General features: G+C 36.4%; 1 protein-coding gene across 2 annotated transcripts in view; it reads right to left on the bottom strand.

Moving 5' to 3' along the window:
• Positions 1 to 24,081, bottom strand: part of LDAH (lipid droplet associated hydrolase) — a 128,592-nt gene that overhangs the window by 45,365 nt on the left and 59,146 nt on the right. The window lies entirely within an intron of this gene.

The following is a 24,081-nucleotide window of genomic DNA, read 5'->3' as shown; positions in this document are numbered from 1 at the left end:
TTTTTTGTTTTGATTAAAATGAGAACAGAGTACAAAAAGCCAAACAATTAAATTTACAGTAAATTGTTGTTTATCACTGCACAATTTAATAGTCTCAACCACACCAGCAAACGATTTTTGTAAAATGTTTAACTCGATTCCTTATAAAAACACTAATAGTATGCAAATCAGATCAAGCTAAAAAAACCCCACAGTAATATTTTTCATTGGTGCCTTCTACTGAAAGAGTTTAAATATATTCATCAGCTACAGTTTGAAGTTTGAGCAGGTAATACAGGGACTGGTAAACAACAGTGCTGAGGATGTGACAGCATGCTTAAAAACTGGATGCCACTTGCAATTAGTATTCAAAAAAGTGACTTGATTTTCAGAGCAGTCAACTCCCGTGATGCCAATGAGAGGAGCTCAATACTTTTGAAATCAGGTAGTTTAGATTACGCACAAGAAATGCTGGTTACAGGTTCAGGCACCTCAGGTGTGTACCCTCCTGAGATCACACAGCTGAGGGCCCAGAGAGAGCTGATCACACCCTGCTGCTTGCTCTTAATATAAAGTGACATTTTGATAAGAGAAACAAAACAGAGAAGAGCAGGCAGGATGTGAAAAGGCAGTCACTGACTGACAGAAAGGAGCAAGGAGCCATTTTAAAGATTTGTTTCAGAAGAGATCCCAAGTAGGTGAATTCATTAATTGCAGCCAGGCTTTCTCAGTCCTGTACCTTGGCTCTCAACAGACAGACCTTCCCTGGTCATGACACCTTGCAGGCATGTTCAGATCTCTCTACTGAAGTCGTAAAACAACAAGACTCTGACCCACTGAAGAAAATATCAGCAAGTGAAACTTCCTCAGAAATTTCCCACTGGTTCACTCTGCTTTAATGGCAGAAGCAGCAGTTGCTTTTCAGTGGGGAAGATTTTGGGAAGTATTTGCTTCTGCTGCATAATCTGTTCTTAATCACTGGGGATGCAGAAATGGTTAATATAATAACCACCAACAAGAAGAACATAAGGCTCTGATGCAACTCAGAGCCCACGAGATCAAATCAGCGGGCAGAAGCAAGGAAGCAATCTATTACGTTTTATAACCGACCCATTGCACTGACCGACGCTCAGTAAAGAAGCACCCATGCAGTTTTGCAGCTTGCCTGCAGGCTCTGTAGCCACACGCCCTGCTGCACAGCAACAGCATCACTATGTGCATGATTTCAAATCACAGGACTGGAAAGAAAATGAGGGAGGAAGTTTTATTTAAAATTCCTTCAAAACCCTATGAAAAACAAAAGCTGTTTCTCTGTCAAAAGTAACACTTCTTTTGATATACATTAGTTCACCCCATCTATTAGTTTGTTATTCCTCTGTTGTGTTGGCAGAGGAAAAGCTATTATGTCAGGTGAAACCTAGTAAATTTTCAAAGGTAACATAATGATGCACTTAATGGTAATCTACAGTCTACCCTTGACACTGAATGCCACATTAATCACAATTTCTTTTACTCAGTATGCAGAAACCTGTAGGCAAAACAACGAGGGTCAGGGAAGTATTCCCTGCTTTATTACCACAGCTGTGCTGAGCAGATTTCCAAGAAAACACACAGGACAAATCAGACAGTGCTGGCTTGGGCTTTCCTCTCACCAGAGTGGGACTTTCTGGACTTGCCCATTCACTTTGCTCAGTCATGTAATATATGTAATAGTATAATAATATAATATAATATAATATAATATAATATAATATAATATAATATAATATAATATAATATATAATTATAATACAATATATGATGTAATATAGAGTAGTATTTTAAAAATCTTGAATAATTTCTTCTTCAGCTGTTCAAGATGCCATTTGGTTCGTTGTATCAGCAAGCTGTCTGTCACAACTCAGTATCAACAAACCCACATGATTTCATGACAGCGAAAGAACTAAAGAATGAACACAAGTGACAAAAAATTATTTCACTCCTGATACGAAGGAAGAACACTGTGCACACTTTCTTCTATTTTCTCTTGCGGATCTCCTGTGATCCTAAATGAATGTTTGGGCACATTAAATGGGCAACAGACAAATACCTCAAACAGAGTTAATACAAAATCTTATCACTGAAAATTTCAAAGTGCATGATAAGAACTAAGTCCACAAAGAAGTCTTACCACTTATTTTATGGAAATTCAGTAAGTTACACGACTCCACATGAAAATATACATTGTGAAAGTAGAAACACTTAAAACAACTGTACGGTAATTCACAATCCTCTACTCTAACCAAAGCTTACTTTTCTGGGTAACCAAAATGTTTCTGTAAAACAAAGTGGTAAAAGAAATGTAAATAACCAACATTTTGTAGAAAAGTTTGCATTTTTTTACCATGAATGTCATGTTGGCTTAGTTTGCTAGTGGCTGCTTAGTTCCAGAGTCTTCTGTTACCATCTTCTAACGTCCCCTCCCAACATACTGCTCTGAGGCAGGGGCATGTGCACTTGATTTCATACTTTCAACTTAAATTTTCTACATTTCTTGTTTATTAGTGCCCAAATTTCACTTTGGCACCAGATTAATTTGTTCTGTTCCCTTCATTCCAGACTTCTCATTATGTTATTTATATAAGACTAAGTGACAGAAAGAAGGGTTTTTTCTAAATTTTCTAAGAAAACCCTTTGTATATGAGGAGCATAATTTGCTCCCTGCAGAGCTTAACTTGTTCTCCAAGCAAAAGCACAGTTAAGTGTATGCAGCTCTGTGAACGTGCTGTTAAAACTATAAATAATAGACTTAAATTTTCTCTGATGGGCTGAGGAAAAGCAAACTTTTTGACTGCCACTAACAGCATCATGGTAGCGTCTACCAACTCAACTTTACTAAGGGGTATTTGAGTTTTCATAGTTTGGGAACAGATTGGATCAAGACTCCTGATCACAGGACCTTCTGGTAGTTTTCACAGGCATCTTGAGGATCCAGGTAGGGATCAAGTTCTTCCAGGGAACCAACATGTGTAGGGCTGTGAAGGCACATGGAGGATGCGCAGATGTTCACAGGCAGAATTTCTCTCACAATATCAGAAGAAATTATGCTTCAGTTAGGCAGAACTACTTAATGCCATCTTTAAGCATACAATGACCCAGCCAGCTTTTTTTATGTAGGCAAGAGCACAGTAGCATAAATGCAGCAGGGTAACAGCGTAGAGCAATGTGTTTAAAGATGAACATTATTTAAAAATTCAGGATTTTTTTTTTGCTTTTATACAGACATATATGAACACAAACAGTAATGCCAAAGATACAAAACATCAGTATGTAAACATCAAATGTACTTTTAAGGACTAAGCATAAAAACATGCAAGCAGTCCATAATATCCATTTACCAAATAAACTTTGGATTGAATTTTGCTTGACAACTTCTGTGCGGTTACCTCTAAGGCCTTAGGTCTAGGTATTGCCTTGGGCACATGCCAAGTCCAATACATGCACACACACACGTACACATACCGCCCTGGTACGTGCTTCTAATTCTTTGCTGAATAAATATAGCAAAACCTAGAGATCCCCATCCAGTACACTGGTTACATGAATACTAATGATGTCTTACATCTTTTAGTGTAAGAAAATTCATAATTAAACACAGTAAAGTAGGTGCATATGCACAGAGCTGAGCTATGGCCAGAGTAGGAGTATGACAGTTTTCTTTATGGTATCAGTACAGAAATAACCTAAGCTTTATCATATCAGAGGCACTGATTATTGACTATCCTACATGATTTTTTCCCCTTGCATGCCTTCTGTAAATAGAAAGAGGTGAAGCTAGTAGAAAAATTTTTATCACCTATGCTTGTGGCTTCCAATTTGCATCATAGCCTCCATACTGATAAACTAAACTGGGCTAGGACCTAGGCTCCAGGACCAAAACTTTTAGTATGTCCTCTAGCATGATTTTGGCCAAAACCAGCCAGAACTTTCCCAGACAATGTCTGGGCACAGGTCAGAAAATAGCGCAGACCAGGAACTGTTCTTAAAGAAGATGTGTGTGAAGCAATCATGTTTGGGGCTAGGTGGAAAGGAGGAGGCTTCACTACTGAAACAGAAGTTATATTTTGTCACTTGCTGTCAAGAGCCACAAGATGGGCCCTGATATGTTTTATACAGAAAAATAATTTAAATACTAGTTTTAGAGTCTCTACCTCAATCAGAAATACCTCAAACTGTTCAGAGGGGTTTAGTAACTGATTTTGTCTAAGTGAGATTCTAAACACAATGTACACCATCCCTGGCAATTACATACAGATCCTCCCTTTTGTTATCAAGAGATCATTCATCAGATGCTCAGCAAGGAAAGAACGAGTCACTAACTCCGTATGCCTTTTCATACATACGTGTTAATGAATTCTGCTGAAATCACACCATGAAACAGTGGTGAAATGAAGGAGAATAAACCTTTGCCCTTTTCAGAGTTCATTTTGGCTCAGTTTCATCAAGTTCACTACTGGCCCTTAAATGAGGTGCCTAAGTTAGGAGTTAAATTACCCAAGACTCCCAACTGCAGTCAGTCACGGACAGATACTCAGAAGATGCCAGACAGACTGCAAACACTTTCTAGTAGAGTCTTCTGCCTCTCACTAACCATACAGAGGACCTAAAAGTTCTAATTAGGAGCTTCATCGCATAGAACAAAATGAGACCTTTCCATGGGAGAAGCAGCAGAGCATTCTTTTCAATAAGTACTTTTTAGGGGAGCAAATGCTACTATAAAGCAGCATTTGAGTAAGTGTTCTTTAAAAAGGCCTGTTCACATCAGTGTATTGTTTCCAGCACTGAAAAACTGTAAATATACTTGTGCCACTTAGCATGGCAATGCATAAAGACTGGAATTTAGCACGCACTTCTGTAAAAGCTGCAGATATGCAATAATGCCCAGGTAGGTTCTGGTCTTGAATGATTCAGAATTACTAAACTTCACTTCATACTACATGCACAGTGTCTATAAAGCGCATGCCAAGACAGAAGATGCAGGTTAGCACTACTAACATCAGTGCATGATGACTGCAATTGTATTGTGTTTCATTTTAATTTCTGTGCAGTCTCTCAGTTCTAGGCTTCCTCTGCCACTGAAGCGGATTAGCTCTATCATAACTTTCACTGATATACAGAAGAAGTTGTATACTGCTTTTCTGTTATTTTAGTCAAGCAAAGTCTGCATTGCACTGAAGGACTTTGACATTAGTCTGCTTAGAAATGAGAAACATTATGTATTTGGTCAATGTTTGCAGATCTGGTCTTCAGGGTATATAGGCAGTAGAAGAAGAGAAGCTAGGAGTATTTCATAATGACTGTCACTACCTCTCTTTTGTAGCCAGACTGCAGCTTCCAATAAATGTCGTGCTTCAGTACACACCAAACCAGCCCTCTGAGATGCAACCTGGGTATGTGCTTCATGATGCAGAAGTACAGGGAGAAAAACCCAACCCAACCAACAAAAAAAAACCCAAATGGAAAAAAGCAGTATAAGATTGAGGTTCTGTTAAGTTAAATTTGGTACTTTAATTATTCAGCTCACAGAACCAACTCAGAAGCTACCACTATCTTTAAATATGCCCAGGAAAAATAATCTAAAGCATGAATGAGTGGGAAAAAACCTGGCAACTAATACAGCTGAAAGAACACATGAGAGATGGTGAACAGCAAATGATAAGCAAGTTTGCAATATGATATGGTGCAGAAAGCAATCAAGAGAGAAGCTCTGCAAGGTAATGTTACATATCGTGAGGAAACATATCACAAATACCGGAGGAAGCTCTGTCTGCTTGGGAGACAATGCAGATTGCATTCTGTGCTGTACATCTTAAAAGGGAAGATTTCAGCCAAAAGCCAGCCATAAATACAGCATAAAATTGATGAAGGGCTTGAATGAGAACATTTCTGAAGGAAGTTATATATAGAGGAATAGGAATAGCTTGGCAAAATGGGAGCAAAAAGGCAATGGGGTGAAGAACCATAACTCCACAAATTTTTAAGGGCTATAAATGCAAAGGATGAGAAACAATATTTTGGGTGGGACAAGTGACATAAGTAGATGTGATGGAAAGAAAAAAAATCAAATGTTAAAGTACACATCAGAAGTCTGTGTTGATGTCAGCATTTACACTGCACCAAGCTATCAGGTCCCAGCTGCAGAACTGTTACCAATAGGAATGGTGCAAGGGAGAGAAATGCCACCTTATACAGATGTGACAGACACTCTTGGTTTCCAAAACCAGAATGTTATATCAGAAAGCTGTAAAAAAGCTAACATAAGGCCTGATAATGTTTTTTATACATTCACTTCTCTCATGCAACTACATTATCCTAGGACAAGAGCCTATTACATACACTGACTAAACTAATAAGCCAGGAAGAATGGAAAGTAAATGTGTTGACTTAAAATGTTTGGGTTTTTTTTCCCTTCTTTCCCTCCTTTTGTGTAAATGGTTACCACATTAAAAAAAAAAAAAAAAAAAAAAGTAAAGCACGTTTCAGTTATACAGCAAGCTAGCAGAATCTTTGCAGAGTGGTTATGCCCAAGAAAGAAACATATTCTTTCAGGAGGGAAAAAACAATCAAAGGTTATTTACAAAGTTTTTATCCCTCCTCCAAAAAAATAAGAATGAAACATGAAGTTGAGAACACTACAGAAAAAATATTTCACTCTAATTCAAAGAATGCTGTCAACAAAATGGACTTGTTAATACTCCAGCACAAGACTGATCACTAAGCCCAGTCTACTACCATTCTGCATTTCCTTCCCATCAAACTGTAAAATACCCTCCAGCACTCAATGACATACTTCATGATGCTTTGGAAAAAGATCCAAACCCCCAAAACCGATGATTCAACACAGGATGAGAAAATGGCAGACTCACAGCACTACTACTGGCATGGGCCCCCTTTTCTGATATGGAACTCATTAAAATAAAATATTTTAAAAAATCACAGGAAAGGGGTTTTTTTCAGCCAACAGAAAATGCTACCAAAACAAAACACAGAGATTGGTGCTGATGGAGAATTCCTTTGTGATTTCAGATCTTTGATGAATTTTATTGTAAGCATGTAAACAAGACATACCAGTTGCCATCTACAAGGTTTTCAGTATTGTGAGGAACACTGTATAGTGTTTAATCGTGGTCAACCTTTACTGCTTCCAAGGAAGGCAGTTGAGGCCACAGAAGCTGTACCTCAAGACAGAGCAAGAAATATTTCTTGGACAACTATGGAAGAGTCCACTAACAGGAGTTTAGGTACTGAAATATATGACATACTTTATACTAATGATTAGATTTCATACATACATACATATATATAGATGACATCTACAATATATAACTTAAATATATGAACTTATATGATTATACATGGTGTAAAAACTACAGCAACTGTAACACATGTACTCTCATACCTTTTTTTACAGTCCTTTCCATTAACTACTCACATTCACTAAAACCAATATAGTTTTCTTGATGTTACTTATCTGGATGATTACTTCAGGTTTAATATTTTCATGTCCAGAAACCAGTTTCAACTTTCTGAATTTATTTTTATCCATCTGATCCTATGTAAGTATTGAATTCTAATATAAAAGAATAGATAATTGCATAACAATTCTTTCTCTGTATTTACTCTTGTAATGTTTCTAGAATGCACTCATATACACATTCTCTGTTTAATGAAGTTAAATGAGCCAAGATACCTTGAGCTCCTCCCATAACTTAGGTTCCTTATTATCTGGCTATGTTTTCCCTCTACTTATTTCAGTCTGAATTCATCTTTCTTGAACACAGTTGGCTAGAAATTACCTTGTATGATAGTACCTATGCTTTTCTGTCCTATAAACCATATTACGATGAACTAAAATGCAAGTGAGTTCTCTCCATGGTGACATGTCATTCATCTTCACGAGCACTGATGGAGACCCTTAGCCCTTTACTGTATATTTCACACATGCAGTGAGAAAAGCAGGCTTTTCTTAAACCTTATCTGTGCAAATATGACTCATGAGATGTGTAAGAAACAGTAAGTACAGAGAATATGAAGATAACATTTTTAAGCCCCTCTCCTGCACACCCAGACTTTTCATTCTTACAATATGTGTACAACTGCCTCCTTCAAGTGCTCTGCTGACATGGTTGTCTTCTCAACCTTCTCACTCTTGTTCCTTGGCCAGATTGTCACTCAAAGGTCAAACTAGAGCACAGTCAGCAAGAGCTGAGGCAGGGGAGAAGTGGTAGCCAAGCTCCAATTAATGTCTCCTCTAGAGATCCAAAAAGCAAAGTAACTAGAAATTCATAACATACTTTTAACAAAACAATATTGCCTTAGATACTGTGTTGCATCACATCCTAAGCTCAGGTTGGCTGTGTGACAAGGGCTGTCTCCTGTTCTGAGGGCTGTTTTCTGTTTATCTTTGTCTGATGTCAGGGATGTCTCTGCCTCTTGGCATCTGATGTATTCTCCTTTGTTCATACTTAACATCATGTTTTTATAGTTAAAATTACTCATAGCAGAGTCTAATAGATTGGGTTATTCAATTCAATTCAATTCAATTCCTATTCTGGACTTGAACAAAACAGGCAAAATGAGAACTGTCAAAGTGTGTGAGCGAGAGACCACTCTCGTTCCTCTGTGACCACAGGTACAACCCACGCAGACCCCTTCTTACCTCTATAAAACTTCATGACTATTACTGACCTTACGGGAGCTGGTCAACTTAGATATGTCTCCATTGCTTTGAATTACAAAAGACAGAACTTTGGAGACTAAAACAGGCTGGATTCAGGGTAACATAAACTAAACCAACCATATATCCAATGTTTTTAGCTATTTCTATTTGGACATACACCTAAAGTATCAGCTATATCGGTTCTTCAGAACACAATATATGTACATATATACTTCCTTACACATTCCACAGAAGGCTCCTCCAAGAAACAACATACAAATGAATCGTCCTGAAAACCTCAGAAATGCATTGTTTCCAAACATTTCAACAGCATTAACTTCCTTCAAGATACAGGGTAATGAAACATACAGAACACATTGATACTCACCCCATGAAGTTGTGCGTAATCTTCACAACTTCACAGTATTCTACTGTGGTATTTACTGTTGCAAAATACAAGGTCGTATAAGATTAATTTTTCCTTAAAGGGAAGATTACACAGTTGTCCTTAGTGATATTAGACAAAGTCACGATTTGTAAATGGCACATAAATATTGTGAGCCAAGCAACAGTTAATGAAATTTAAGGGGAAACTTTCTTTTTGTTGTCTATGCTGGTTCATAATTTCCCAACAGTTTTCTTGTACTTTCCTTTTGAAGTAGTCAAATGTAATACACAATGGATCACAAAAAACTGAATTTTTATCTTTCCCAACTCTACAGGCTCATTCAAAATGCCAAATCTTTTCCTTACTTTTCATGACTTAATCAGAGAAATATTATTTAAAAAAACTTAAGAAGCATGTCCTGCTTTCATACTCTGCCCCATGTATATTCCTTGCCTGAGGTACGTCACCATTTCTGGGACAAGTTAGTCTAAGGCATTCTTTTAGCTGTAGCACATACACTAGCTACAAATAGCCACGCTATTCCTTACTAATGAAATACAGAAGCAAAATTAATATACTGAAGCATCTCGCAGGCAGATAACCTGTGATGTACTTTTACAGACTACTGTGGAAAAAGAAGACAGGAATAGTTTAAGATATGTTAACTTTTAGGTGATGATATTCAGTGACAGGAAAACAGAAAAAAACAACTTCCCAGCTGACGGAAAACGTCAGGACTCCTTTATGTAAACCATCAGAACTATGACCAATTTTTGTCAACAGCAAAGTCTCCTTAATGCATCTGTGTATCTAGCACAGCTTTGCTTTTACTCCATGTGGTAAAGAGAAGAATTTAGTAGAAAAAGCAATTAGTAGGATGCCTTGAATATTAAAGTTAATGTACCTGTTCCACACCATTAAAAAAATTATACTTTCTCCCAGTCTGTCCATCTATCGCTCATACTAACTTACATTCAATATATCCAATATTGTCATCTAAATTACACCTCCTTCAACATCTGAATTTGACCCACTATGTTCAAATATATATAAACCACACATTTTTCAAATGAATGAAAACTTGGGTTTATTTTTTTACTATTTTCTTTCAGCTTCTACCTGATGATATAAATAGCAGGCAATATTCTCATCTGTTTCAAATGCTCTACAGTGATCACAAGGTTTTTCCACGTCCTGGCACCTTCTTTATTTAACCTACATTATCCAATTTTATTTGAAGTACATCTTTAATGCCCTAAAACCCTCCAGTGCTTCCTGGCAGTTCCACTTAGATGGAAACAAAATTCAAGGACCAGCATTTTTTTAAAATGTATTTGTATTTCAAGCTGTAGTCTTCAGTATAACGACGAATACAGTGCTGGGTACAATGATTACATCCTTAGGTATGTAGGTCTGAGTGTCACCAAGGTGAGGTGTGACTAAATTTATGTCTACTTTAAGGCCACTTTCCACTGACTTAGCATAAATTTGATTTTGAGCCTTATATGTTGGAATCTTCCATCCAAGCTCATTGGACCAGCTATATGAAGAGTCCTTTTAAAATGTGAATCACAATCAGGCTTCTACAGTATTAACTTTATATAATGTTATTAGGAGTACACTAAAACTTACTCTGCAGAGTTTAAATACAGAAGAACTAAAATGGGATGAAAATAACTCAGGATATATCCTTTGGTAGCAAGAAAGTGAGGGGCATGGAAATCTTGGTAGTATCTAACTTCAGTTGCTAAGATTAAGAAATTACCTTTGCCAACAGTGGTCACAAGCAGAGTAACCGAAAAGGTAGAGCCCTAATGAGACTGCAGCGTGTCCGATATCCTACTGAATGCTTCTGGTCCTCTGTGGTTCCACCCGCTCTATGGATGGGTGTGTGAACTTGCTCCTGTTGAAACTAGTGGCAAAATTTGCATCAATGTAATGGGCCTTAATTCTGCCTCATGAATAAATTCTGATTAAAGGATTTATTTTTCAGTAATTAAATATGACAGTCTACAGTCAATGTAGATCTCACTGAAGACACACTATTCCCACCTCTAGAGACCAAGATTCTCTCATCTATTCTTGGATAGACAGATGAAGACCAAGACTGCTGTAAAACACTTATCATGGTAGTTACAGAATAACCTCTTGGATTGAGAAGTAAATTGAGACCTTTGACAATTCCCTTTGAAATCAATACGCTTTCTATCACACCTTTCAAAAGGTTGTCAAGTGTCTTCCATAACAGCTGACTTCCAGTGCTGAAACTTATTTAATGGCAACAGGAGAGGGACCATCCATACCTCACCTTACATGTGGGTCACAGCACAGGAAAAAATTATCTGTTGTTTCACATTACTTGAAATATTTTCCACTAAGAAGTACTCCTAGAATTTTTCCAGATGAAGCCCAGAATTCTGCTAAACATACAAAAGACTAGAACTCAGAAGTGTTCTCTACAGACACTGCAAACTATTTCTCAACAGGTCAGCTCTACATCCTGAACTATTTGCAAATTATTAAAAATATAAAAAATATTAAACACACAGAATGTTCATTACATTTACAAGTCTCACAGGGCTGAAATGCAAATTACCCTGTACTACAAATATTTGGGTAACTGAAGACTTGCCCAAAATGTTTGGAAAAAAAAAAAAAAAAGAAAAAGCCTTTTTATGGGTTAAGGTAATAATGAGAAAAGTGTTCTCCCAAAAATCTGTATCTTATTGTTGGACTGAAAATAGTTTAATAGAGAAAATATTCATTGACAGAGCAGTATTTTACATAGAGAATTAAACCCCATCAAAGTGGGCAATATCATTCCATCTGCAAGGGAAGTGCCAAAGGAGACGGCCAAAATTTGCAACGGTGTGATAATACCAGCAGGGATGGATTTGTTGCTATTATGATTAAAGCATATAAACAGAAGAAGATTAGGAGGGGTGAGAGTGAAAAGAGAGGAAGAATAGTTTATTGGTTGGAAGAAGGGCAGGGAGAAGCTTATGTTGGAATGCAGTGTCACAGTTACACACCATAAAGCTTTCAGTTGCTCCCATTACATGAATGTCAGAACGCAGCTGCCACTTTCCAGGAGAAATTCTTTCCGTTTTCATTTTGGAAGTACAGGGTGGGATATTTTTTTTCGGTGTAGCACTCCCATGAGATCACCTCATTGCATCTGCAGGTACCCTTATGGTACACGGACTGGTAAATGTGATCTTTGTAGACATGATCTGGGACACCTACCACTTACGATGAACCAGCGGTATGCCCTTAAAGGGGAGAGATGGCTCAACAAAAAGAAAGCATTAAGAATCAGATTTTCTGTTGTCTTGAACCAGCTGCTTTCAGAGCCATCAATGTACAGCCATACCTACCAGTAAATCTCAATGATTCATTCAGTTTAAGGAAACGTGGCTGAACCAAAGTGAATGAGAAACCAGCCTTACAATTATAATCTCATTTTGCTGATGAAAAGGCAAGGCCATGATTTTCCATCAGTGCCTCAAGATTCTTGGACTTCTGTTTTTAAGAGCTCCACTTAAGACATCTGGAAGGGCTATATTTCGCCACTCACTGAAGTCAGCCATCAAAAAGGCATCCAGTTAACCCAAGCCCATAGCTCTACTTGCCTAGAAGGGTTAGTAGGCACATCAGGAAAGCAGAGCTGACATTTGATGTTACAAGGAATTCAGTCCATTACCATTTTAACCATTTTAAGTGGATTATTTAATGATGTTCGCTGGAGGAAGAAGAGCGGAACAAGTCCCAACTTGTGATATCAATGAAGAACAGAAGGATGAGTGAGCCAGGAAGGATACACTGAGAAGAAACAAGAACACAAAGCCGAACATTGTATTTTTGTCAAAGGAAGAAAAGAAACAAGGAATATTTGATGTTCAAGATAGAACTTATATCCCAAAGTCTTGTCAGGGTATCACGAGAAGAAGAGAGAGGAGGGAGTGAGGAATTCTATCAGTCAGTTCATTCTTCCATCCTTGCATTGACTTTCCCAGAACTGTAAGCATTTTAAATAATAAGGGAAGAATACAAAATTCCTTCCTTCCCAATGCTACAGATTGCTCCTAGCCTTAGTTATTATGACAAATGAAATACAGGCAGGAATCTGCTAAAAGAGTAAAATTATATCTAATTTATCATGCAAATAAAACTGGTCATCAATAGGAAGGATTTTAGTGCAACTAAAAAAAAATCTGGAGAATACTTTTCAATTGCCAACGCCAGATAAAAAGTCTGAGCTCTGCCAGCTGTCATTAAAGGTCACAATTCAAATTATATTTATTGAGATCTGGAGTTTGTACCTTTCATTTCAGTAAAATACACTTACAGTAGTCATACTGATGTTTTAAAATAGAGGAGAAGAAAGTTAATGTTTTTAAGAACAATTAGGACTCTGAATTCTACTCCTTATACAGAATTATGCTTTGTTTTGGAATTTGAAATGGAGTGGAATGTTCTTACAATTTTCCATCGACTAGAAATGTTGTAACAAAGTTATTAGAAGCATATTTTCATTAACATTAATTGAACTTTCTTACAGGACTCCAAAGGTAACAAGTTTATTAAATACAATTGTGGTTCCTGGACTGCCACTTAAACGTATACTTAACACTGAATTTCACATGAAAGGGCAAACTTCAATGATTTTTCTTTCAAAATGTCACACTTTAAGTAGACTTGTATCCAAACAATAGAAATCAAGCATTTCAAATACTTATACACTGAAATAAATGGAAAAGGAAGTGGACTTCTTTTACATTTAATTTTGAAGATAACCTCAGTCATAAGAGCACAGAGGGTGACTGTTAAGAAGAAATCTAGGGCTTGATTTAGTTCTCTAAACATAAGTTTACAGTCACCCAACACATCCTTAGGTATCTGAAAAGATCCATCATGGCATTGGCAAAAATGCCCCTAAAATAATCAGTAATCAAAGAAATACTAAAAAGACAGGGGAAAAAAAAATTCTCCAGTATTTACCTGAACTTAATTCAGTAGTGTATTAGAAATGCCCTAAATGCAGTGAATGTGCAATCTAAGCTCAGAGATCTTTAACCGTTTTGTATAAAGTTTGTGTCTTTTTCCAATTCCTTTCACTCCTGCAGTGAACTCTTCAAGCAGGACACACCATTCTCAGTACAGAAGCTAATGCAGAGGAATAAATTTTTCTACTCTAGCCTCTAAAGTAAGCATCCCTAGACTTCACTGTAAACCATGGGGAATGAACAACTTAACGATATGGCAAAGTAAGAGATATTTTTAATTACAACACTGTCCATTTGAAGTAACCTCTTCTAACCAGAAGATCCAAGCCAAGTCCTTCCTCACTGGAGTCACTGTATCACATAGAATGAGAGGCAAGAGCTGATGGAGCAGGTCAACTTCTTTGTTGAGAGCTCAGGATTGCCAAAGAAATTACATTTTAATATAGAGCTTCTATGAACAGATATTGGTTACTAGAGTTATAGCCGAGTTCAAAAACTTCACAGTGTCCCTTCACATGCTCCTTTCATGAACAATTCTTTAATGACCTAATTGACTGATTTCCCCTCTTTTCAATTTTAAATTAGCATGAAAATTGCTGATTCCTGGCTCTACTGTCTCCTCTAAAAGCATATTAATTGCAGTAGAAGAACAAAACAAATTCAAGCTATGTGCAACGTATCTTGATACGGAATTTTGATTGTTTGGTTCGCCTCTCCAAAAAGGTAAGTCTCTGATTTTCAAGTGCTATGCATACACATCTGCAGGCATAATTTCAAAGGATTTTACCACCAAGCATAAAAAGTTCTTTCGGAAATCTGGCTTTCAAAAGGGTGTTGAGCTCTTTGAAAACATATGCTATAAATCCTAATTGTTTTTGAAATTCACTTATTGTTATATGTTTATGATTCCCTCATTTCTATAGAATTATTTCACTTAGTTATTACAATATGAATCCAAATTTTTGGAGATTCAAAATAACAAGATTTTATGAATAAATTTGTAAAAATCCACAGTACTTAATAAATTCTGTTATTATGCCATTTACCATTCTAGCCATCTTTTTAGTCCTTCATTTCCTCTTCATTCTCATGTTTGGATTCTTGATGAATTATCACAGATTCCGCTTTTCAGTTTATTTTTCTCCCTTTTCTGTTTGTACATTTGTCTACTTTAATATTTTCTCATTTCCTAGAAAAGATAATTTTTGTAGGTTTATTTGAATTCTGACTACATACATCTGAAATCAGATCTTTAATTAGCAGCAAAATAAACACAATGTTATTAAAAAAATTCAAGTATCTTGAAATCAAAATTATTGTTTCCTACTTTGAATCATCACAACCAAAATCTTGGTTTTCATATTGTTTCTATATTCAACTGAGCAGTAAACCAAATATGTTAAAACACGGTGTCAGAAGTTGAAGTTTCAGTGAACATTATGAACAAAATACTATTTTCCTCAGAAAGTCTTAGGAATTAGTTTTTCCTCAGGCCTTCTTATCACAGGCTTATGATCTAAACAAGCTAATCTTAGGGCAGTGTTATTATTGACTCTGAATTCTCACTCTTAAAAATGCAATCAATGTTAAAAACAGAAACCTGAATTCTTATGCTCGACAATTATGTACTGACGGATATACTGCTGCTGATTTTGTCAAGCCTGTCTTTTAATTACACCAGATACCAATTTTAATTAACTTTGCACTTGTGCTTTTAATTATCACTCTACTATTTACCAGTCTCATCTGATCTTCAACATTTCTGGACTGTAAGTTTTCCTGACTCAGAAGAATATTGAATTATATGTAATTTAGTATTTCCCATGAAGTTCTAGGACTGAGCTGTGGTATCTACCTGCTTCACCTACTTCAAAAACCATACAAGGTATGCTATGTATACACATGGCAGCACTGTTCAGAAATGCATTATTTGTTTTCAAAATACATATAAGGCAGTATGAAGAATTAATTTTTATATTTCAAAAGTCTTTTCTAGAAGACAAAAGACAAAACTCACTGTACGTTATCTTTCCAGTATCTCCATTTCTGGTTTTAGGACACACATTTACGAATCAAATGATCAGACAAACTGACAGTGTCTAGCCTTTGGTCTATATTTGGTAGATATAAAGAGTGGATTTAAAAATGAGTTTTGTTTAATTTAATGTATATCCTTTTTTTTCAATTAGACTGTCATATTGCAATCTTTAAGCTTTTTGTTTCCTAAACTGACACTTTTTGATCAGATACTGAACTCAGCCAGGCAAATCCACAACTCAGCTACTCCCTTACAGGTGCTGACAATACGATGAACTACAGCTTCCATGTGGCTTAACATCACCTGAGCCACAGTGTACTGACACAGTGTAACAGAAACATGGCATAAATACCAGTGAGCAGAATAAAACAAAGCCATTCAAGTCAAGGTTAATTTCAAAAAGTTTTCTTTGGACCAGATAATCAGGCATGAGCTTTGGCCAAGTAGGCTGACAAGCACCATAAACCTCATCCAAATCTTCCGTTCATGCTTCCTTGGTAAACACTAGGTTTTGGGTTAGAAGATTAAGAGCTCAATAGTGATGACACAGAAGATCTTGAAAAGGGCATAGTTCAGCAGGTAATTCTTCCCAACATGAAACACTGAAAATTTTACATGTTGCTAATCCTAAAGTTTTGTGTTGCCAAAAATCCAGAATTTTATCATCTTATGTTGGTAACTTGAATCTCGCCTTTCATTGTTTCTTACTTGATACTTCTACAGTTACAAGTAAGAACAAGTCTGGATTGCAGACAGGACAATCTCTTTTACTTTTTTTTTCTCTCTCTCTCTCTCTCTACTTTTGGGGGGGAACAACTTTAAAGTATAAATCCTATTATCTCATTTTAGGGGAAATTGGATTCTTAACTAGCAGGCAGTTATATGCTCTTGACCACAACATAATGAGTCAAAAGAGAGTCAGAAGATGGCCCCACATGTAACAGACTACACAATGTATGATTAAAAGCTAATTTCTCTGCTTAAGAAAGCAGAAAACAGAAAATCAGACAGACACAAAGCAGTAATGGTCAGTACCTTCACAGCATGACTGAAGACTATTCTCAAGTTGTTGATCACATTTCAGTTCCTGGTAGGTTTAGTTATTTGCCAATAATTGATAGTTCATGCCACTTTGGCTTGAAGCCAATTTTCTGTGATAAAAATTATATTCTTAATGTGGAGAAATATGCTCCCTGGTGAAAGCAAAAGACCCCTTATTTAATTTGGCCTTAGGCATTTTACATCTGAAGATGTATTACCTTCAACAGTTTATTTCTCATTACATTTTAAGTTTCCCAAATTGTTTTGTATCCTTGAGATATTTCACATTCTTTTGTCCTCTATATTACAAGGTGGGTTGTTTGTCTATGAAGAGAAAAGTAATTTCAGGCAGACCTATGCAGCACATGGAAATCTAGACAGTTCCTGTTCCTATTCACAAAGGCAGCGTCCAGTGTGGGTTACACAAAAAATCCCATCTGTCTGTTGATTACTGCACTTTCTTACAGTTTACATTTTTTAAAGCTTTTTTTTGGCGGGGATAGGTAGAAAAGAATATGACTGGAACCGTTAGGATTAGAGTCTGTCATCAAGCCAGTGAAAATAATGGTTGCTAGTGGTCTCTTGGGTGAGCTGACACTCTCAACCCCATTCCACAGTTATCAGTCTTTCACCGACAGCGCTCTCAAGTTTTGTGGAGCTTTTAAATTCAGGATGGTGGCCTTTTATGAGTGTCTCAGTCAAAAGTCAGTATCTCTCTAACAAATCTTTGTTTGCCATGAACTCACCCACTATTGCTCTTTGCTTTGCAGCGTCCCACCCCAAAGAGAGAAGGTTTTATGTTTGTCTTAGGTTTTCATATGAAGGTTGTTTTAATTTTTTCTTTTTTTTTAAAAAAATCTCTCCACAAATCTTTGTAGAAACGTCCTTGATGCTTCAAAGATACAGCATCTTATTTATTTTATTTGGTCAGGTTTAATAAATCATCTGCATTACTTCTCACTTTTTCCAAATAAGAGAGCTGCATAATGTTTGCATATGCACGAAGTTTGTATTGCTTGCTTTACTGGCTATTCCACTAGATTTACTGATATTGCCTGAGGCGTCACGGAGAGAACATACTCGTCAGAACTTTGTCATCTGTTGCAAGGTGGATTATACAGACTCTGCAATGTGTATACTGTCAACTCAAGCAAATTTTAGTCTAATTGCTGGTTTAGACCACCTGTACTTCCTTATATATGTTCCCAAAGACTTGCTATCTATCAAGAACTGAGAGAACTCTCAAAATATATATATTATAGAAATAGTCTAATTCAGTGACCAACTTAAAACATCCATAAACTTAAAATAACACACATGTCTCACTGAAGGCAGCTGAACTTCAACTCATGATTAAATCAGTGCAAAACTGTTAGAGTCTTTCTATTTTTTTGCTCCCTTAACACTTAAAGGGGGATGAATGTGGGTGTATATCAGCCCAATGCTGTTTGCTTGTTTTTTTAATATGTAGCTCACTTATTCAGACGGATGGACTGAAGGAGAAGGAAAATACATCAGACTCAGTTTAGTTTTGTATCATGGCCTAGAAATTCGCAGCTCTCTTCACAAGATATGCATTTATTTGAAATGTGTACCAATTCCCTTGTGAGGTCTGCTAAGTATAGCCATCTATTTTTTTTCCTGCATAATAATTTTGCAAATGTTGTCATTGGGTTTGTGTTACTGTAAGTCTTTTACCCATTTTAATTTTTATTGGGATTTTTTGCACTTCATCATTTAAGCCTGCAAGTAACATGAAATTCATGTAAAAATAGTGTTTCTCCATTCTGTTTCTCCAGATCATGATCCCTATTGCTAGACATAACCACATATCCATATTCCACCCATCACTGCAATCCAATAAGGAACCAAGAGCAACCAGTTCTCAGCAAGAACAAATCAAAACAAGGCTGCACAAACCAAGGACATTTATTCACGCTTCTACTGTGCTGTTGGTTTCACTGCACCCTGGCATACAGGTATGTAAAGTATAATCCTCCACACGGAAGAAGATACCATCTCTCGTCAGAAATCTTCTGGCTATTTTTCTATTTTATGCAGTCCCACTGTACTCTTCAAAATATCTGAGACAAGTTTACTTTTGTAAGAGAGCATTCAAGGTGGTAAAAAATATATTTGTTGACTAAGCCTATTTTAAACTTTATAATCATCAGTGAGATCATCAGAATTAATTTACCTAGGCAACAGCTATGTAAACTGACTTTGTTTAACATATTGTGACATGTAATTTAGGCAATCAGCATTTGAATGAGATGCTGTTATGTTAAATAAAACTTTCAAAAATGGAAGAAATAATAATATTTCTGTTTATCTCAGGTGTGTTTATATTTTCATTTTCTTTCTACTTTCAAAATGCACTAGAGCTTCTAAAGACATCAGAACCTGCTAAATTAGTGTCCTTACAGAAGATGTTTTCTGACACCACCAGTCTTGGATTACATATAGAGGTTCTAAACTCAGCAAAATAGGAACCGAACAAATGTCATTGCCTTCATACAGTCTTTCCCTCAACCATTCATGCTGCTGAAAAGATTCCCTTATTATCTCAAAGATCAGACATGCCTTAGTAGTTCTTGTACTGTTAAAAAAATCTCTCTTTTAATCCCAGTCTTGTAGTCCCTGTGGATTTCCAGTAATTCTAGACTAAAGAATTTTTGTTTTCTTGTAGAAATGCCCATATTTAAAAACATGGTGATTTTTCTCTTTCCTAACATTAGGAAAGCGCTTCCCAAATTCATAATCAAGCTTTCAACACAACTGAAACTAAATTATAAATGTAAAGGGTCACTGCATTGAATTCTTTATCACAATAAATCACTTAGCAGAGGAATCCTGACATATTTCACTCTCTTATGGCCTAATTCTTCTTTTACTAAAGTTAGGGGGAGCTTTCCAAGTACTTCAACAGAGAAGAACGAAGTGCTGACTAGAGCCAAAAGAACCAACTTGATTTGAGGCAGAAAGGCAGCAGTGAGAGAATCTAGTATTTGTCAAAGTAAGATTTTAAACCATTAAATACAACTTACACACTCCTTCTTCTCCCCCTAAATAACTACTCTCATAATACAAAAAGATGTGAAAAACAACTCATTTAGCAGGTGGGATCTTTTTGCAGTGATAGCCAATTATGCATTTGCCAACACTGGCAAAATAAAATTCTCTCCTTGTCCAGTTCGGCTCTTAGAAGAACCAAAAGCTTAAAAAAAGACAAAAAAACCCCCAACACCTACCTGTAGCTTCTGTCTTCGGGAAACTTTATTTCAAAAAGAGATTATCTCTGCCAGTAAAATCTGGGAAAACTTTGATAACTTACAGAACTGATGTTGACCAACAGACTTGGTAAATTAAAACCTGAGTAAAGAATATCTAAACATGGAAATATACCTGAATAACTTCATGTGTGAACACTCTTGTCCAGAATGAATCTAGAATACATTCAAAACCATTATCTTAAATTATTTTGAAAATAGATTAAGCTATGTCAGAAAAAGACATTTGGTTTAGAACCAGAATGTTTTACATGACTTGTTCAGGAATAGCTAATTTGCTTTAAACTTCATCTTCTACCTTACTGCAAAAATAGTATTTATGGATAGATGTTCACACATTTAACTGTTAAGAGAGATTTCTTTCATTTCCTCTGTGAGTGATTATTCATTTTATGTTGCATACGAAGATACACTGAAGTGAAAACTATCTATTACCATTTTTCACTGTTTTAGTAAAGCTTCTTTTAACACTACTTCTATATATACACACTGAAAAAAAGAAATTCCCTGGCCAAGAGATGGCAAAAAGAAGAGCATTTCTGAAATTTTATATCCCAATCAATGTCTTTGTCAGAAGGGCCATGTGCAGAGATGTCTTCTCCCACTAAGATGTGTTGCGAAGGGCTGCAGGTAATTGGGAAGAAGCAGATTTCTAGACAATAGAATAAAAAAAAAAGCTAACAGAGTCTTGACATCTGTCGTTCTGTTGTGTACCTGTAGGCCATCAATGTTTCCAAGCAAGCTGTTCACAACAGATGGAACGTGGCCTTTTGGTTCAAGTATGAAGCCACAAAATGAGGACTACATATGTCACACTAAAGGTGTGATTTGGGGGAGCATCAAGGGTAATAAAAGACCCCATTACTAACAATGCAATAACAGAAACTTTGGAATGACAGAAGACTAATCTATTGTTGGCTAAATTTAAAAACAAATGATAAAATCTATTACTGGCTTTTTCTAAGATGGGAAGTAACAACAATAATGTTTTATAGATGAAAGCTCCTTTGCTTTTTTAAGTAAGTATTTTGAACAATTTAAAAAAGAAGGAAGAAATAAAGCTACCATGCACATATAGGAGCATCATCTAAAATAACTATCCAAAAAGCTCCAACAAAATGCTTCATGCTGAGGTAATTCAATCCCTGGCACCACTAATAATGGGTAAGAGAAACATTTTTCTATGGATCAGGAACTGGCTAAACAGACAGAAAACCAATAGCAGAGATATATAGCCAATTTCAGTAATTCAGAAGGTTAACAAAAATGTCTGGTACCTCCTGTTAGGCATGTTTAAGTTATTTATAAAAAGGAATGAATAGCACCAACACTTTACACATCATAAAATAATTTAGAATAGTCAGCAATGAAGAAATGTTTGCTTAACTCAAGAAAGGTTGGTTAGTGGACAGCCTCCTGATGGGTAAAAGTCAGTACTGATTTATGAAGAGTAAGACACATTGCAGAAACCTTCTAAGCTACATACATTACCAGATCCTAAAGAAGCTGTAGCTCCTCAAGTGAAAGACCTGAATGCAATTCATATACAGACAAACAAAACCTCATGAAAATAGGGTTATGTTACTGTATAAATTCATGGAATTGTTAAATGTGAACTATATTACTTTGTTACGCTCATCAGAATTCTCAAAAGAAAGTACAGACCAACAGATTTTTGTTTGGAAGAGTACACAGCGAAGGAAAGGTAAGGCAGATGCACATGAATGCGTGCACAGAAATGATAAAACAGGGTTTTCAAGGTATGAACTTGTTTTATACACAACCATTCCAACCTATGTCTTGTCAGCTATTATTTATGAAATGAACCAAGTTCTAGCAATATCCAATATTCTTCTGCACCTCTGAGACATAGTAGCAATGCATGGTTTTGAATTACATATTACAGAAATTTTACTTGCTTAAACTGATACATACTCAGAGGTTTCAAAGTCTTCCTCCTCAATGAGTTTTACAGGAAGAGCAATGCTTATATAATGAGCTGTATGAGCTCATTAATAAGTGTTAATTTATTACCACAAAGGTGCTGGCATTTCAAAAGCATCATTGCAAATGAAAGACTAAGACTGTAACAGACTGAATTTCATTAGCAAGGAAATGTGTCAATCTTTTGATTAATGATCAAACAAAATGTTTCAGGAAACAGTAGTGTCACCAGCTAAGCACAAGGAAACCCTCCAAGTAAGGACTTGTATTTTAGAATAGAATGCCTGGAGGATGTAGCATATATCTGAGGCTCAAGCTCCAACAATTGAGAAAATAATTTTGTCACCCAGCTTCATTTTTCAGTTCTGCTGGCTGAATGAAGAGCAAAGAAGATTATGAGATTAAGACCAAGTATCAAGTAAGCTGTACATTATTGTAGTTTTCTGTCTCCCCAGAGTAAGGCTGATTAACATTTTTCCTTCCCAGTGTCAAAATTTTTTAGCAGTCTGACAAACTCTGGATGCTCTAGTTCCCACGAAGAGGCAAATCTTGTTAAGATTTGATGTTCACCACAATAACTGAGAAGTGTTCATGGTTACAAGTGTACCAGAAAACAGACCGGCCAGGAACTTTTCCCTGGTCCTGTCACTGAACAGGACACCATGGGATGGTCTGTGTCCACATGGCGGAATTCCCCCTGCCTCAAAATAGGATGTCTACATCAAAACGAACTACTGGGAATGGTCCTGGGCCTCTGCCAAGCCCAGAACCGTGCCAGGGTGTTGTTTGCAAGTTGCTGACTGCTTTGGGCCAAAACGTCTCGTAAAGACTGGTCCAAAAATGTCACTGCATAGCTGGCCCAGTATTCAAATCCATGCAGTAGCCCCACTTAGTTACAAGTATGGATGTAACCTGTGTGGCCCTTCTCTACTAATCAGACTTAGCTAAAGGCATGAACCTAAGACCAAGTTTGTGCTAAGGGGTCTCCTGAAGAAACTGTTAACAGAAGCCTCCCTAAGAGTCAGTAGAAAAATAGGGATGGGGTCCAAAATGAATCTATCCTGGGTAAACTGCAAATTCCTGTTTAATTTCTCTTTTAATGAAATAAGAAAGCATTATTTCACAGAAGCTTAAGAAAAGAAACACACAGTACCCCATTAACCTGGAGAGCACAAGGGCCCAAGAGATTAGCAGCATTCAAAACTGACAGCTGAAGAGCATCCAAGAAGGAGAGATAAGGAGATAGTACTTTCTCCTTTTCATGCATGTCTCAAGTCATCAGATTCCCTCATCATTGTACAAGAGAGGGACAATCTAATCTCTGTTTGGTTAGATTATCAAAGGGCTTTAAATTGGGTAACAAAAAATCTGCTAAACATACACTCCAAATATAAACATTTACTGAATTATTTGAATAATAAATACAACACATTAACCTCTAGCTCAGAATAATAAACTGTAAGCAACCAAAGGCTCTTAAAGCAGAGAATTTAAGACCAAAACCAAAACTCATGTAATAAAAGAATATCACATAAGAACTACACAAAAATAAAATCAAATGATCTAGCTACTAAAATACACATATGTGCTCAAAATCTTGTGGGAATCAAATATTCCAGTAAAAATAAAGGGAGAGATGGAAACACAAGTTTCTTATTATTACACTTCATATGTTACAAAGCCTAACAGTTAACTTA

This window comes from Strix uralensis, chromosome 3, assembly GCF_047716275.1.
Source record: "Strix uralensis isolate ZFMK-TIS-50842 chromosome 3, bStrUra1, whole genome shotgun sequence".
In the NCBI taxonomy this organism is placed as follows: Eukaryota; Metazoa; Chordata; class Aves; order Strigiformes; family Strigidae; genus Strix; species Strix uralensis.
Note: the sequence above shows the minus strand (reverse complement) of the source record. Positions and strands in the feature narration are given on the sequence as shown.